General features: G+C 39.8%; 1 long non-coding RNA gene across 2 annotated transcripts in view; it reads right to left on the bottom strand.

The window, feature by feature from the left end:
• The window catches only part of LOC138161138 (uncharacterized), a 47,015-nt gene that overhangs the window by 11,472 nt on the left and 18,813 nt on the right, over nt 1-16,730 (bottom strand). Inside the window, exon 3 of one of the 2 annotated variants that reach the window (XR_011168286.1) lies at nt 7,863-8,654. The exons of the other annotated variant lie outside the window; for it this stretch is intronic. This is a non-coding gene — a long non-coding RNA (uncharacterized lncRNA). Of the gene's footprint in view, nt 1-7,862; nt 8,655-16,730 lie in introns of those variants that run through there. 2 annotated transcript variants of the gene reach the window in all.

The raw sequence follows: 16,730 nt of genomic DNA, 5'->3' as shown, positions 1-16,730 counted from the left end.
AAGAAGAAGAAGAAGAAGAAGAAGAAGAAGAAGAAGAAGAAGAAGAAAGAAGAAAGCCCTCCTCTTTGGATCTGCCCCATCATACATAACTGCCAGTGAACCTGGTTCATTCTTCCCAGGTATTCAAAAAGGACAGAAATGGGGAAGAATAAAGAACATAGGTAAGAAGTGGCAGGGAAAGAGAAGGAAATATTCCAGCATCTTCTTTGCTTATATCCACTTCTTGGCACATTAAGTTGGAACTGAAATAAAACAGAAATGAAAGGATGAAGGGGGTGTGGGCCAGAAGTGTGAGAAGATAAAGGGGGAGGGGAGGAGGTCTGTTGAACTAGCCTGTGGTTATGCTGAGGAGATGAGAGACAGAAAAAGAATATTATAAATAATTGTACTTGCTCCAGTGTTGGAGAATACCAAAGGGTTAAGCAGTTTGCATCACTGCATTTGTGCGTATGCCCAGAGAGGGCTGCCCCCAGAGCCGTGCTTGGGTGGTCTGGTAGTCTCATGCAGCAGCCTATTAGTGCTATCTAGCAGTGATTTATGCAGCTGTCAAGTCGCCTTCATCAGCACAAGTGAATTGTAGGCACTGTCAGCCTGCTCAGCTCCCCCTGAACCACTAAAGTAAACGGAGGCCAAAGTAAAAGGAAAACAGCTCAAGGTACCACTCACTCATCTTCTTGGTTCTCTAATGACAAGCTCCCTCCTCTACAGAGGAGGAAAAAAACCATATAGCTACCCATAGGAGATCATATTTACAGAGACCCAACTGTGATCTCAGCCCACTGGTGAACATACACTTTCTACACTTTAGCTCTGGCAAAAGCAAGTTGAGCAGGAAGAGTTGGCAGGGAGCCACTAAAAACTAAAAGAATATCAGTGGCACAGAGAGAAGTGGGGTGGGGGAAGGCCAATCAACCAGCCCACCAAGCATAATTGCTACAACGCATGGGAATGCGTGCTTTAAGGTGTAGGGTGACCAATGATAGCGTCAACTAAAATATCAAATCTCCACGTGCTCATATTTCTTCTTTGTTCTTCATCTCCACTCAGTGAAGTCACCATTTAACTTACTATTCTGCACATACACAGCTCAGTCCAACCAACATTTGTTAAGTCCCTCCCCTGGCAGAACCCTGCACTAGGGGAGATGCAAAGTTCAGATGAGACATAGCTTCTGCTCCAAAGGCATTTGAACTAGGGAGATTTTATTTAAGCACATGTCATGATCATATAAAACATCAACTGATAAAGATAGAGTAAGGTACAGAACAAAGTGCTGTATAAGGGGTAAGGAAGAAGGCTATTTGTAACAGAGGCAATCAGGGAAGGCTTCATGGAGCAGATGACATTTGAGTTGGGCTTTATAGGATGGGTACAGAGATGTAATGGGCAAACAGGGAAAAGCAGAAATATTCCAGGCATTGGAAACTGCAAAGGCATTGAGAAAGTAAAGTATAGTAGCTATTTGAGGAGATAAAGAGAAGTTCTCTTTAGCTGAAGCATAGATTATGTATATGAGGCTAACATGAAATAAGGTTAGAAAAGAACATGGTTCTACGTTGGAAAGGAACCTCAAATGGCAGGCAGAAGACCTTGAACTTGGATGGATGTAGGATTCCACTGAAAATCTTTTAACAGAACTTCACACACACACACACACACACACACACACACACACACACACACTCATAAACCATGTTTGAAATCAGCAGACCAGGCAATGCATCAGTATTCTTGGAACAAGGTTGTGATTTAAAAGTTGTGTTGAACCCTGTCAACCTCTCTCTAACATTCTTCCTGATAGGCCTGATTATTATTCAGTATGTTTCTCCATCAATATCTTGCAACATGTTCATTCATAATGATGAATGAACCATGATTCAGAACCATGCTGCCTATTTTCCTCTTTTGTTGTCTAGATTAATAACCTCCAACCTTTTTTTATCATGTATAGCAATCAGCAAATTTTCTTTTCCCAAGGATATGATGGGGGTGGGAGTGGAGAGTGATTTTTCCCAATGGCATCTGCAAAGTTGCTGCTATGGATATGTCAGGGTTAGGTTGTAACTTTCCTGAAGGTCTGAAACCTAGTTCAGAAGAGCAGGACTTGAGGGGAATTGGAGTTGGGGAACGTTTGGCTATAAGGGGTAAAAGATACACCATGATTGACTATGGGAAGGGTAAGATATGACTCTCATTTCTTTTCCCCCATTTAGTCAATCACACAACCATTGAGGTCAAGTCACAGTCCCCATGGGGTCATGCCACAATCCCCTAAGGGGACCCAGCCCCTACTCTGAGATAGACTTGAAGAAATAGGAGCTATTGACAAAAGAGAAGAGAGTTCGGAGCTTCTTTCCAGGTATTCAAAAAGGATAGACTTGAAGTTATGAAGGTAAATTTCCTACTTTCGGAATGTCAGAACATTGTCCTAGTAGGAAGATACATGAATGAGGACACCCCAGTTGCTTGGGGCAGCTCACAATTCTGGATTGCAATCCTTATATCTTTAGTTCCTTCATGAACAATGTATGCCACTTCTCTCTTCACTTCTCTCCTTACAGTCCTCACCATTCTACAGCTGGGTAAATCTTACCCTCTTTTACTCTAAATCCAATGGAACAAGGGGTGGCTAGGCGGCATAGTGAATAGAGCACTGGCCCTGGAGTCAGGAGGACCTGAGTTCAAATCCAGCCTAAGTGACTTGACACACTTACTAGCCATGTGACCTTAGGCAAGTCACTTAACCCCAATTACCCTCCAAAAAGCAAAAAAAAACCTTCAAGGTGGCTAGGTGGCACAGTGAATAGAGCACCGGCCCTGGAATCAGGAGGACTTGGGTTCGAATTTGACCTCAGACACTTAATACAAAAAATTAACCTAGCCATGTGACCTTAGGCAAGTCACTTAACCCCAATTGCCCTCCAAAAAGCAAAAAATGAAAATAAAATTAAAATTAAATCCAATGGAACAGTGACACACTCTTCTAATTCACGATCAGCCTTTAAAGGGTGCTGAAATAGTATTATACTATTATAGTAAAAGCAGTTCCCTTTAAGCCAGAGAATTGTCAAATTCATCAGATTGGATTTTGTGTGTGTGTGCTTTTTGGAGGGGAGAGGGCAGGGCAATTGGGGTTAAGTAACTTGCCCAAGGTTACACAGCTAGTAAGGGTTAAGTGTCTGAGGTCAGTTTTGAACTCGGGTCCTCCTGAATACAGGGCCAGTACTCTATTCACTGTGCCACCTAGCCACCCCCAGATTGGATTTCTTAATGTACTATAGACAAAATCAGTCAACTATTTAACAGTACACTGGTTTATCCATTCAGTTCTCAGTATTTTGTTTTGTTTTGTTTTGTTTTTTAAGTAAAACAGAGCTCATAACAAATTCCTTAGGCTGGCTCTCTAGGGCAATGCAAACATATCCAGCCAGCTCTTCATTCAACTTTACCCTGCTTTGTCCAGTTTACTTCTAAAAACAAAGCTGATGCAAAATCTGTCTTTGTCCTTCTGTTTCTCCCTCTCAAATAGAAAAAGCAATAGAAAACAAGCAGTACATCTGAAAGCTTTCATCTCCCTCAATCTGTAGAACAATAAGCAGAATACATCTCTCTTCCCATGAGCTTATACCTTTCTTCCACCAGTCAATAACTCCCAGCCCAAGAGCTGAAGCATTCCTATCACACTGACCCCACCGTTGCCTTCTTCACTGCCTCTTTGTGTCTCCTCCCCCTAGCTCCTTCCATTCTTCTGCTGGCTCCTTCAACTTTCTCAAAGTTCAAATCAGAGCCTCCCAATGCTCAGTGATTCCTTTCTCCCTTATGAAGCAAAATTCACAAAACCCACCCTTCTGTTAATTAGGGGGGAAATCGTCCTTATTTAATCATCCCATAGTCTCCAGTTATTTGATTTACCATTTTGTGGTTTTGTTTTGTTTTTCTTTGCCTCTCTAGCTCTAAAAACAGTTACCTGCAAATGAGCCAAGAGACATCAATGCCCTGTAGTCTCCATCATTTTTCTTTCCTCAGTTCTCTATTTAGTCCTCTTAATGGTATATGCCTCTACAATTTTTATCTGAAAACTATGCTTTTTTACATGCAAATTTCATCAGTTTTCCTCACACAAAAGTTCCTTTCCTGCCCTTTTTTTAATAGTTCATGCATGAAACACAGAGTACTTCACATCCTTCCCAGGTGGATTTAAATTTTTTTCTTAACACAACTCATTTTCTTGCCCAAAAGTTCATTTCCATCCCCTTTCAGAAACCAAACTGCTCACATGCAAAAAGGGCAGTATATCTTACATGAAAAATCAATAAGGGTCAAATTATGATTTCTGGAGTCCCTCTGAATCACAAATCAGTGATACTATGGACTGCTAGAGTTGACCTTGGAGTGATTCATGGTGTGAATTAGAGAGAAAGGACAGAAATGGGAATATAAACATTTATATAGCACCTAATATGTACCAGAATCAAGATGATTATTTCAAAATCCAACTGTATCATCTAATGGGTGAGGAAACTGAGTCAGATAGAAGTTAAGTGCCACCCTTCTCTATCCCTCCCTTCCCTATGAATCGAGTGCCAGGTCTGGAGTCAGGAAGACTCATCCTTATGAGTTCAAACCTGGCCTCAGACACTTACTGGCTGTGTGACCCTGGGCAAGTCACTTAACTTTGCCTCCATTTCCTCATCTGTAAAATGAGTAAGAGAAAGAAATGACAAACCACTCCACTACCTGCCAAGAAAACCCCAAATGGGGTCACAATGAATCAGACATGACTAAAACAACTGAACAACAACCAAAAATGTGCCAGACATTGTTCTGAGCAATTTCCAAATACTGCCTAATTTGATTCTCACAATAGCCCTTAGAGGTAGATGCTGTTATTATCTCCATTTTATAGTTGAGGAGACTGAAGCAAGCAGAGATTAAGTAACTTGGCCAGAGTCACAAAGCTAGTAGACATCTGAGGCCAGATTTAAATTTAGGTCTGCCCAGCCCTCTGTACTCTAACCACCTCACTGCCTCTTGGGGGGACACAGTGATTAGCTAATGATGCAACTAAATGCAAATTCAGTGAGTGTGAGTCAGTGCATGGGGTAGGGAAAGCAATTTGAGGGTACATTTCAGGTCTTTGGATGTGGATCTTCAGAGGAACTGAAATCTTCCCTTATTCAATCTTTCATTTGGTAACATCAAAAGAGGGAGAGTGAGAAATAAGGAAGCCTGTAGAAACATATGCCTCCAAGTGAATTGCAGCCAGTGAGACTGCACATACAGTATCACAGATTTAGAGCCTATCAAATTGTAATAATTGAAAAATTAAGGCAGACTGAGGCACAAAGTTCTTAGCATGATCAATTTACTAGTAAAGCACAAATTTACCAATAAATAAGACTTCAGCTTCCCCAGTTATGAGGTTAACTTTTAATAGCTTTGGGAAGTACAGAAAATAGGAAGGCTAGCACCATAGATGGAAGAAAATATGATTGGATGGAAATTGGGAATGGGGGCAGGCAACAACCCTCTCCTTCCCTCCTGTGACTAAGAAACGTTCATTGTCTGAGTCCAGCTGCATCTGCAAGGACAGAGATAGTAAACCAGACATCCTTGAAGAAGAACTTGGTGGCATAAAGATACTAGACCAGATCCCTGGTGTCCACCTACATCCTTTAAGGGCAACAAATTTCCTTGACACACAAATTGTGATTAACAGGAGAACTGGATCTCTAAATTTCACTGATCATAGGACAGCTGAGTTCCTGACTTAAGTTCAGAGACAAAGATTCATGACTTGGGCAGTTACAGGATAAAATCAATTCATTGTAAATAGAAGCAATTTTTAAAAGACAGGATTAATCTGATTCTTTTAAAATCCAACTGTATCATTTTATGAATGAGTCAGATAGAAGATAAGTGCCCCTCTTCTCTACCTTTCCCTATTCTCTTTCTTTCTTTCCCTTTCCTTCTCTTCCCTTCCTTTCCCATTTTTCCCTTCCTCTCCCTTCCCTTCCACACTACTAAGGTAAATATTTGAAAAGGGTTTGGAACCACATCTTCCTGATTCCAACTTCAGTCTCGCTCAAAATATTGGTTCTTAAGTGCTCACCTACACAAAGTGATTCTAGAATTTTGGAACTATGCTAATGGGAGTTGCTATATTTTCTTGGCCTAATTCTGAGAATCTTGGGATCTCCTTATGGGGAAAGAGTGCCTAGAGGAAGGGAATATGAGGAATTCAAGGGAATACAGGGAATGGAGGTACAAACTGACCCAGAACTTGGAAATTGAGCTTAAGAGCCTGAGTGAGCACTGCCCATGTTCAAACTGGGAGCTGACCTGTGACGAGGTTCATTAACATCAGTTCAGAATTTTAGAGCCTGGGGAAGGTGAAGAAATAGTGTTTTAGAATAGTGTATGTGTGTGTGAGTGTGTTTGCAACGGGCAGTACTTTATTCACTTCTTAATAATGTCAGGGGCTTTTCTTTAATGAGCCTCTTTTCTCTCTACACAGCCAACTGGCATGTGGTGCATTGTAAAGCAGGACCACCACCCCCCTCCTTCAGCAGCAGAAAGCAGGTGTTTCATACTGGACTTGATTTCTAGCCAGAGCTTTGAGAGCCAGGGGCTGGGGGTGGGGAAGAGTAGGAATAATAAACTCCTGATTATTGCAGAAATGTGAGAAGTGTAGAAAAGGTGTATGTGGGAAAGAAACGATAGCCTCAAATTCCCTGCCTCTCCCCACACTTTCTAAGACTAAGTTTACATTGCCTTCATCTCCATAGGACTCTGCCCTTCAAAAGTATGGAGCATTTTGGGGGTAGAGGAGGAAGTCCCATCACTGGAATCAAGTGGTTCCACCAACTGTAATTCTGTAACTTTCTTGGCTTGGCAGGAGCCCTTGGCCCTGGTCTTTAACAGTTTTGTCAAGAAAGGCGAGAAGAGACAATGGTCATTTTCATTTCTTTCCCACCAGTTAAGAAAGGTTAGAAACCGCCAGACTTTTACAATGCTGCAAAATGGTGCCGGGAGACAAATGTGCCAACTTGGATTTGAGTACTCCTCATCTCCACGTTGCCGGGATCCTTGAGGGTCCATTCAAATGGAAGTTTGAAAAACTGACAATTCAGTTCTAGAATGGCAAGACTTTTGTTTTCCAAGGGCAAAGACCCTGTCAAGCGCTCTGGCATCCTTCTGTTTTTCATTTTGTTTTGCTTTGGTTTGGGTGTGTTTTCTTCTTCTAGGATGCCGAATAGGAAAGAACAGCTGCAGTGGATATGAGAACTGTAGTAGACTGTGGTCAGCTTCCCCTTTATAATTCTTTTCCCCTCTCCTTTCTCCTGCTGCCAACCTATCCCTTTGCTTCCCCAAACCCTCTCAAAATTATGGGAAAAGTAGTGTGCTGAGCTCCTTTTCAAAATCCAAATCTAAAGCATTGATCTCCCCTACTGTCTGTGAAGGTGTCAGGTGTAATCAGAAAGCCCCCTCCAGGGGTGAGGAACCTACAGCCTCGAGGTCACATGTGGCCTTCTAGGTCCTCAGGTGCAGCCTTTTGACTGAGTCCAAAACAAATCCTTTTATTAAGGGGATTGGTTCTGTGAAGTTTGGATTCAGTCAAAGGGCCTCACTTGAGGACCTAGAGGGCCACATGTGGTCTTCAGGTCACAGGTTCCCTACCCTCGCACAAGTGCATGGGGAATAGCCAGCAAAAAAAAAGATGTTTTTTCTCCTTTGGACAGAAAGAAGCAAAGAAATGTGAAAAGTCATTGTCTTGGTTATTATTAATTGCTGTTTGGAAGAAAAGTTGTTGAGAGAAGGACACATACGTTCTGTTCTTTCTTTGATGGTTTTCTCATCGGCTCTTTTGAGTGGGGAGTGAAGAAGGACAGTTAGGGAGTCAAACACATGGAGAAGCATGGACCAGAATTACTCTCCCACTGAAATGGCAAGCTGGAAGCTAAGCAGACCAGCTGGCAAGTTCTACTAGTTACTCTGAACATCACTTCTTCTGGAGTTTTCTCTGGAACATGTAAGGACTAAAAACCACTCACATTTGTCTAGTCCTTTTCACGTATTATCTCGTCGGATTCTCACCATGACCCTGTGAGGCTGCCAGGACAGGCATTATTATTCCCATTTTTGGTGTTTTCATCTGGGGCTATCTCCACCCTTAACTTGTACTCTTAGGCTGGGGGTGAGGGGAACCATATACTCCAAGTTCAACACAGGTTTGTGTTTCTACACCATTAAAACCGTAGTGCATGAGTCCCTACTGGTGCATTTCCCTTTAAGTCAGATAACACAATTTATTTTAAGTATACAAATATAAAGATAAAAGACTTTGATTGGAAAAGAGAAAAAGCAGAAGATGGTGAAAGGCAAATCGCAAAAATAATGGTGCAAGAATGAGTAATTAAGAACCTAGAAGCAGAGAAAGCTTATCTTAGAGATGCTGGAGTGGAGGAAGTATTATTATCATGAGAGTCTGAATGGGAAGAGGCAGAGAAGTTAAACAGTAGATCCTTGCAGGAACTGAGTCTGGAGCTTCTGCTTTGGATGTTGATTTTATGCTTCGGCATGTTATGGTTCTGGCCACTGTTGATTCAGTCCGGGGAGAATTTCGTTGGTGGAATGCTCGGTTCATCTCAAAGCTGGAGCAGTGAGACAAATAATAACAACTAGGCTTCAGGTCCATGTTTGTTGTACTTACTGAAAAAAGCTTTATGTTCTGTTTCTAATTTAGAAAGTGGGAGAAACAAATGAGTTCTATTTCTCTTGCTATGGAAATAATCCCAAACTCACTTGGTTTTGTGTGTGACCTTTGATTTATGTTTCTCCACAGTGGATAAGGAAGAAATGGCTTCTAATCCCTATGTTAGTGGATAAAAAATGAGTAGCCATTAAAGACACATGAAGAATACTGGAAGAATTTAAAAATACAAGCCCTAAAATGAGTGGCAGGGGGGAAGAGTCATTAGAAATATCATCAACTTCCTCATTACCAAAAGTTTTTATTACATACTTACATTTGTATGACCTAGCTAATAAAATAAAATAGACCCAGTCTCAGGTTATGCTACTTAAACCAGAAGTAAGCTAGAACATAAGTTTTCTGGAAGCAGGAAACAGGTCTTCTGTAGTATAACGAAAGAGTGCCTTACTGGATTTGAAGTCAGAGTACTTGGCTTCATTCAGATCTTGGCTCTGCCACTGATTTTTTGGACAACTTTTGACAAGTCACTTAAGATCTCTGGGTCTCAATTTCTTCATCTCCAACAGGAGGGTCAAGGTAGGAATACCATCTGCTCTACAATGGCAAGCCTAGTTTTTTATTTTTGTTGTTGTTTTTCCCAAAAAGTAATGAAGTCATCCTTAAGGCTTAATTGGTCCAGGGAATCATAACCTCAATCTTTGATATAACTTCCTGGTCATTTGAATGTAAAATGTCCATCTACTCAAGCCCAATATGCCCTATCAGACTGGTGCACCACCATAGCAAATGTGGAGATAAACGAGATGCTCTCACCTGAAGTTGTGCTATATAACTTCCCAATATCCTTTCCATGCCTTATTCTCAAGCTAACCTGTTTTAGTGAAATGTTCTATGATCTATGAAGGACCGTCTTAATGCAAATCCAGACTGAACTACCAGACTGACCTTGAGCAGATCTGGCCCAGAACAAAAATAATACCTTTCTCTGCTCCCTACCTGATGAGTTTGAGGCTTCAGTGAAATAACATTTATCTCAACTGGCTTGATTCTTCATATTCCCCAGTTATTGCATGTTCATCTATTGTCAGACACAACTGAATGACTCAACAGGAACAACTATTATTTGTTAGCTGAATGAATGACTGGAAAAAATTTAAGAAAACAGCCTTATTTGTGTACTTGCTTCCCCAATTAGATGTTAACCTTGTTAGGCTTAGGAATTACATGATTCTTAATCTTTGTATCTTCTGTGAGGAGCACAGTACCTTGAAAATGTGAAGGGAGACCAGTGACAATTCACCTGTGTGGGACACATCTGCCTCAGATTCTGATAAAAAGAAGTTGTTGGGCTGTATCTGCCTTGCCAGCTCACTTCTCTGGCACATAAATCTGAATCTAGGTTCTAAAAGAGGAGGTTATTGAGGTAAGTCTGTCTTGAGACTGTTTTGAAACAGCAGTTGTTCATTAGCACATGACAAGCTGTAGAATTTTAGAGCAAATAAAGAATAGTCCACTTCAGTGATATGCACATGAAGAATTGGATAATTTTTTCTTTTCTTTTTAGGTAGTAATTTATTTTTCCTAATTACATGTAAAGACAATTTTAACATTCATTTTTAAAAATTATTCAGTATTGGAAAACTGTTTTAGGATAGTAACAGATGAAATTCAAATATCAAAACTGTTCTAAGATTGTAGGCCAACTTAAATTTACATGATTATAGACAGAAGATGAAAATTTGGTTGCTAACCATAAACTAAGGTAGGGTCATTCCTTGAGTTAACTTAGCAGGAGAATCCAGAGAGATTAAGTATATCCCTAAATGCTTATATGAATAAAATAGAGAAAAAGGAGATCAATAAATTGGGCATGCAACTGAAAAAGTTAGAAAAAGAACAAATTGAAAATCCCCAATTAAATACCAAATTAGAAATGCTGAAAACCAAAGGAGAGATTAATGAAATTGAAATTAAGAAAACTATAGAACTAATAAATAAAAATCCATTTGATTTTTTTAAAAGAAAAAAAACCAAATTACCAGTATCAAAAATAAAGAGTGAATTCACCTCCAATGAAGAGGAAATTAAAACAATAATTAGAAATTCGTTTGCCCAATTGCATGCCCATAAATTTGACAATCTTAGTGAAATGGATGAATATTTACAAAAATATAAATTGCCCAGATTAACAGAAGAGAAAGTAAAATGCTTAAATAACCCCATCTGAGAAAAAGAAATTAAATAAGTATAATGGCAAGCAAAGGAGTACTTAGCACCTTGTTTCATTTATTCAAGTATTTAGCACCTTGTTTTAGTTCTTCAAGTGCCTTTGAACCCCACCTGTGATTTGAAGGGGGGAGGAACTTACTGACCAACAGGAAGGATGGAACAGGAAGAAGAACCACCATATAAAAGCAGAAGCACAAATTGGAACAGAGAAGAACTGAGGAGAACACTTGTTTTGTCCAGCACTCTGTTTGTCTGTTTTGTCTGTGTTGATTTGTGTTTGTGTTACTTTGTCAGACAGAAGCATTCTGTCTATTGATTTGTATACTTTGTCAGACAGAAGCCTTCTATCTCTTGTTTGTGTTACTTTGTCAGATAGAAGGACTCTATCTATTGATTGTGTTACTTTGTCAGATACAACCTGTCTGTTGACATGAGTTGATTTCACAGACAGAAAGTGAATTGAGATGATAGTGCCAGCAATGTGAGTGACTATTGTTGTAGTACTGATAAACTTGATGTGTGTAGATATTATGGCTCTGTTAAGTTTTCTCTTCCCGGGAACAGAGATTATTTTTTTGCTTTTTTTTTTTTTTTGGAGTGCAATTTGGGTTAAGCCCAAGGTCACATGGCTAGTTTTTTATGTTAAATGTCTGAGGTTGGATTTGAACTCAGATCCTCCTGGCTCCAGGGCTCGTGCTCTATTCACTATGCCACCCAGCTGCCCCAGGAACAGAAATTTCAAAGGGGTTGAAGTGGACTGGTCACCATTACCTTCAAACTGAAACAGGAGCTGAAACAGTAGCTACCTACCTGTGAATCCGAGTGATGGTTGGGTGAATTCAGGCAAGAGCTGGACCCATAGAAGAGGAACCATGGAATTTGGGAGCCAGCCTCAAGCCAAGATAAAAGGATCTTTCCTTGGGTGTTTAGTGCCGACTGACAAGATCATGATTTACTGTGACCTAGGGTGGGAGGACTTTGTACTTTGTGCCCCTTAAGGATGATTGAATTAAGGATGATTGGAAGCTAGTCTCCAATCAAGAAGAAAGAAGACTTTCTGACTGATGAGATTAAGACTTAGAACCAATGAAGAATAGTCCACTTCAGTGATATGCACATGAAGAATTGGATAATTTTTTCTTTTCTTTTTAGATAGTGATTTATTTTTTCCAATTACATGTAAAGACAACTTTAACATTCATTTTTTAAAAATATTGGATGAATATTTACAAAAATATAAATTGCCCAGATTAACAGAAGAGAAAGTAAATGCTTAAATAACCTCATCTCAGAAAAAAAAATTGAATAAGTGTAATGGCAAGCAAAGGAGTATTTAGTACCTTGTTTCAGTTCTTCAAGTGCCTTTGAGCCCCACCTGTGATTTGAAGGTGGGAGGAACTTGCTGACACAACAAGGAAGGATGGAACAGGAAGAAGAACCACCATATAAAAGCAGAAGCACAAACTGGAACAGAACAGAACTGAGGAGAACACTTGTTGTGACCTAGGGGTGGGAGACCTTTGTACTTTGTATCCTGAATGATCTTTTGTTTAAAACTATGTGGCCACTTTAGTAGTAAGTTGTTATGTTATGTTAGTAAGTTAGTAAGTTGTTATGTTATATTATTGTGAATGTTGAATGTTGGTTTATGTGAAGGTTTTGCTTTAGTTTACCATTGAATAAATAGAGTTTACTATACTATGTGATCAGAATATTAGAGCTATTCACAGCAGCAGTCCTCTGGAGAGCTGCTTGTGCTTGGCTTTACAAGAAATCATCAATGAACTCCCTTGGAAAAAATCTCCAGGGTCAGATGGATTTACAAGAAAACTCTATCAAACATTTAAAGAACAATTAATTCCAATATTTTATAGACTATTTGGGAAAGTTGGTGGAGTCCCACCAAATTATTTTTATGATACAAATATGGTACTGATACCTAAATCAAAAAGAGCCAAAACAGAGTAACAAAATTATAGACCAATTTCCCTAATGAATACAGATGCAAAAATTTTAAATAAAGTACTAGCAAAAAGATTATAGCAACTTATCATGAGAATAATACACTTTGATCAGGTAGGATTTATTCCAGGAATGTAAGGCTAGTTCAATATTAGGAAAACCATCAGCATAATCAATCATATCAACAACAAAGCTAACAGAAACCATATGATTATCTCAATTGATGAAAAAAAAAACCTTTAACAAAATATAATACCCATTCTTATTAAAAACACTAAAAAGCATAGGAATAAATTGAGTCTTCCTTAAAATGATAAGCAGCATCTACCTAAAACCATCAGCAAGTATTATAGGTAATGAGGATAAGCTAGATGCATGTCCAGTAAGATTGGGGGTGAAATAAGGATGTCCACTATCACTCCTGTTATTCAGTTTGGTACTAGAAATGTTAGCTGTAACAAAAAAGGGAAGAAAAAGAAACTGAAGGAATTAGAATAGGCAAAGAAGAGACTAAGTTAATCACTCTTTGCAGATGATATGATGATATACTTAGAGAATCCTAGAGAATCAAGTAAAAAACTACTTGAAATAATAAATAACTTAAGAAAAGTTGCAGGATATAAAATAAACCCACATAAATCCTCAACATTCCTTTATATTTCTAAAGAAACCCAACAGCAGGAAATAGAGAAATTTCATTTAAAGTTACTATAGACATTATGAAATATTAGGGAGTCTATCTGCCAAGACAAACCCAGGAACTATATGAATACAACTACAAAACACTTTTCACACAAATAAAGTCAGATCTAAATAATTGGAAAAACATCAGTTGCTCATGGTTAGGTCAAGCTTATATAAAAAAAATTGACAATTTTACCTAAATTAATTTACCTATTTAGTACCATACCAATCAAACTACCAAAAATTGTTTTATGGAACTAGAAAATATAATAACAAAATTCATCTGGGGGAACAAAAGGTCCAGAATATCAAGGGAATTAATGAAAAGAAATGCTAGGGAAGGTGGCCTAGCAATAGCTTGAAAGCAAATAATTAAAGAGGCTATCACTCAGTAAATCATTTAACCCAATTGAGATGTTATCCTCATTGATGATCACCCCTGCACTACTACACTGTCTTGTGTTCCCCATCTTGATTCTTTTGTGAATCAGTTAAACTATATAGCACCCTCCATACTTGAGACCCTTTCCTCTTTAACCTATTTCAGATAGGAAAACTGTCAAACCCCAACCCTGGATTATTTCCATCATTGATTGATTACCTTTACTCCTATTCACAGGATGCTGAATGGAGTTGGAGGAAATCATAAAACCTTGCTGACTGGGAAAACTACATATTTATGCTATATAATCTCAACTGGGCCCTCACTGCAGCAAGATCAGCCTTTTACACCTCCCTAATTGATTCACTATCTCACTCCCCAAGGCAACTTTTCTTAACTTTTTTACTCCTTCTCAAACATTCCACATTTCTCTCTCCTCTTATCCTTTCAGTTAAAAACCTTGCCTCATAGATCACTGAAAAAAATTAGTCATTCGTGCAGATCTCCCTCTTCTCCCCTCCTCTTCATCTCACATCCCTCAGATGCCTTCCCCCACTGTCTGCTCCTTTATCCCCATCTCACATGAAGAAGTGCCACTTATCCTTACTAAGGTAAACCTCTCAACATACATGAGTGATCTCATTCCATTCTGCCTTCTCCAGCAGATCACTTCCTCTATCATCCTCAGTCTCTCCCTAATCTTTAATCTCTAAAGTCTACTAATTGCTTCCCTGCTGCCTGCAAACATACTCACATCTCCCCCATTCTCAAAATTTCTCATTTGAATCAGCTATCCCCAGTAGTTGTCATGCTACAACTTTCCACACTTTCACAGCTCAACTTCAGAAGGCTGTTTACAATCAGCACCCTCCATTTCCTTTCTTCTCACTCTCTTCTAAATTTCCTTGCCTTCTGTCTACCCATCTCATCATTCAACTAAAATTGCTCTTCCCAGAGTTACTAATGATTTCTTAATTGCCAAGGCTATTGACCTCTCCTCCATTCTCATCCTTCTTGACCTCTCTGCTGTCTTTGACAATGTCAAACATTGTTTTCTCCTTGAAACCCTCTTCTCTCTAGGTTTTCACGACACTGTTCTCTCCTATTCTCCTCCTGCCTATTTGACCACTCCTTTTCAGTTTCCTTTGCTGTGTCTTCATCCAGGTCACCCCTACAGACCATGGGTATCCCTAGTTCTCTTCTCTTTTCTCTCTATACTATTTCGCTTATCTCATTTGTTCTACTGGGTTCAACAGGTGTTTCTCATATCTATTTATCCATCCCTAACCTCTCTCCTCATCCCCTGTCTCACATCTCCAACTAATTGTTAGACATCTTGACTGGATGTCCCATAGATGTGTTAAACTCAACAGATAAAAAACTGAACTTATTCTATTTCCCCCTTGTGATAGTAATGGAATGTGGAGATTCCCCTGTATTGGCTTGGTTTTCAAATTGATTGTATTAAAACCCAGAGCTTGTTAATCCCACCTGTGGGATGGACTTTTTGATGTGAAAAGAAAGTCCTGACTGGGAGGAGCTGGTGACGTAGATTTGGAGAGACAAGAGAGAGGCGGAAGTTCTTTTTGGGAGCAGCACCTCGTGGAGAGGGAGAGACTAAGAGATTGCTGGTGGCCGCTTTGAATTGCCCTGGACTTTTGAGACCTGCCCCCTGAGCTGCCAAGGACTGAGGAGACATGGCTGTTTTGCTGGTACTTTGTCTGTCTGTTTTGATGTTATTTTGCCAGATTTGTCCACTGGTGAAAGACTGTCCTGTTGAAGAAGTCCTGGAACCTGGCATTTGGTTAAGAAGGCCTGAGACTGTCCTGCAGACAGAGAGTGAATACTGTCCACTGGTGAGGGACAGTACTGAGAGTGAATACTGTCCACTGGTGAGGGACAGTACTGTTGTTGCAGGGGTCTGGAGACTGTCCGGCAGACAGAATGAATACTGTCCACTGGTGAAGGACAGTGCTGTTGTTGCAGGGGTCTGGGAGCCTTTCTGTTGGTTCAGAAGCCCTGAAGAAGGATTTTCTTGTTGTATGTTTACAGAGATCCTGGGAGAGGGCTTTGCTAATGTGTTCAGGGGTTCTAGGACTGTTCTACAGACAGAGGATAAATTCATGAAGGGACTGGCAATGTATCTTATGGCCTTGCTAAGTCTTGTCTCTCCAGGAACTAAGATTGCTGAGAACTTGCCTCGTGTCAAGATGAAGAAAAGACCTCCATTTGGGTATTAAGTGCTGTGTTTAAACTTGATGTAACTCTGGGGTAGATTCAATTGTGATCCAGGGGTGGGGAACTTTTGACCTTTTTGTGTTCTATGGTTGAGCAAATGAATGTATTTTACTTATGTTTGGAAACTAATCTCCATTTGAGAAGAGGGGTTTTGTGGTGGACCAAAAGAAGGTATAGCCTAGGGGTGGAGTAGTATTTAGAACAGAGACTTTGTAATTGATTGAATGATTGGAAAGTCCTGGGGTGGGGTAGGCCTTGGAGATGATTTAATCACACTTAGTAAATGCTGTATTTTGAATGATGTCATGTTTTGATCTTCTCTGTTCTGGGTTTGTTACTGAATAAAATAGAGAGCACCTATGCTGGTATTTTGAACCTGGGAAGTTGCCTTTGCTTGATATTATATTACACCCCTAAACCCCCCCCCAAACTTCCCTATTACTGTCAAGTGGACTGCTGCCCTCCTAGTCATTAGGCTCACAAGATAAATGTCCTCCTTGACTCCTCCCTCTCATCACC

The sequence above is a fragment of the Petaurus breviceps genome, unplaced genomic scaffold (genome assembly GCF_028583685.1).
Source record: "Petaurus breviceps papuanus isolate PSGF00001 unplaced genomic scaffold, PetGlider_PUasm1.0 183, whole genome shotgun sequence".
NCBI lineage: Eukaryota > Metazoa > Chordata > Mammalia > Diprotodontia > Petauridae > Petaurus > Petaurus breviceps.
The sequence above is the reverse complement of the archived record's forward strand: the minus strand, read 5'-3'. Positions and strand labels throughout refer to the sequence as shown.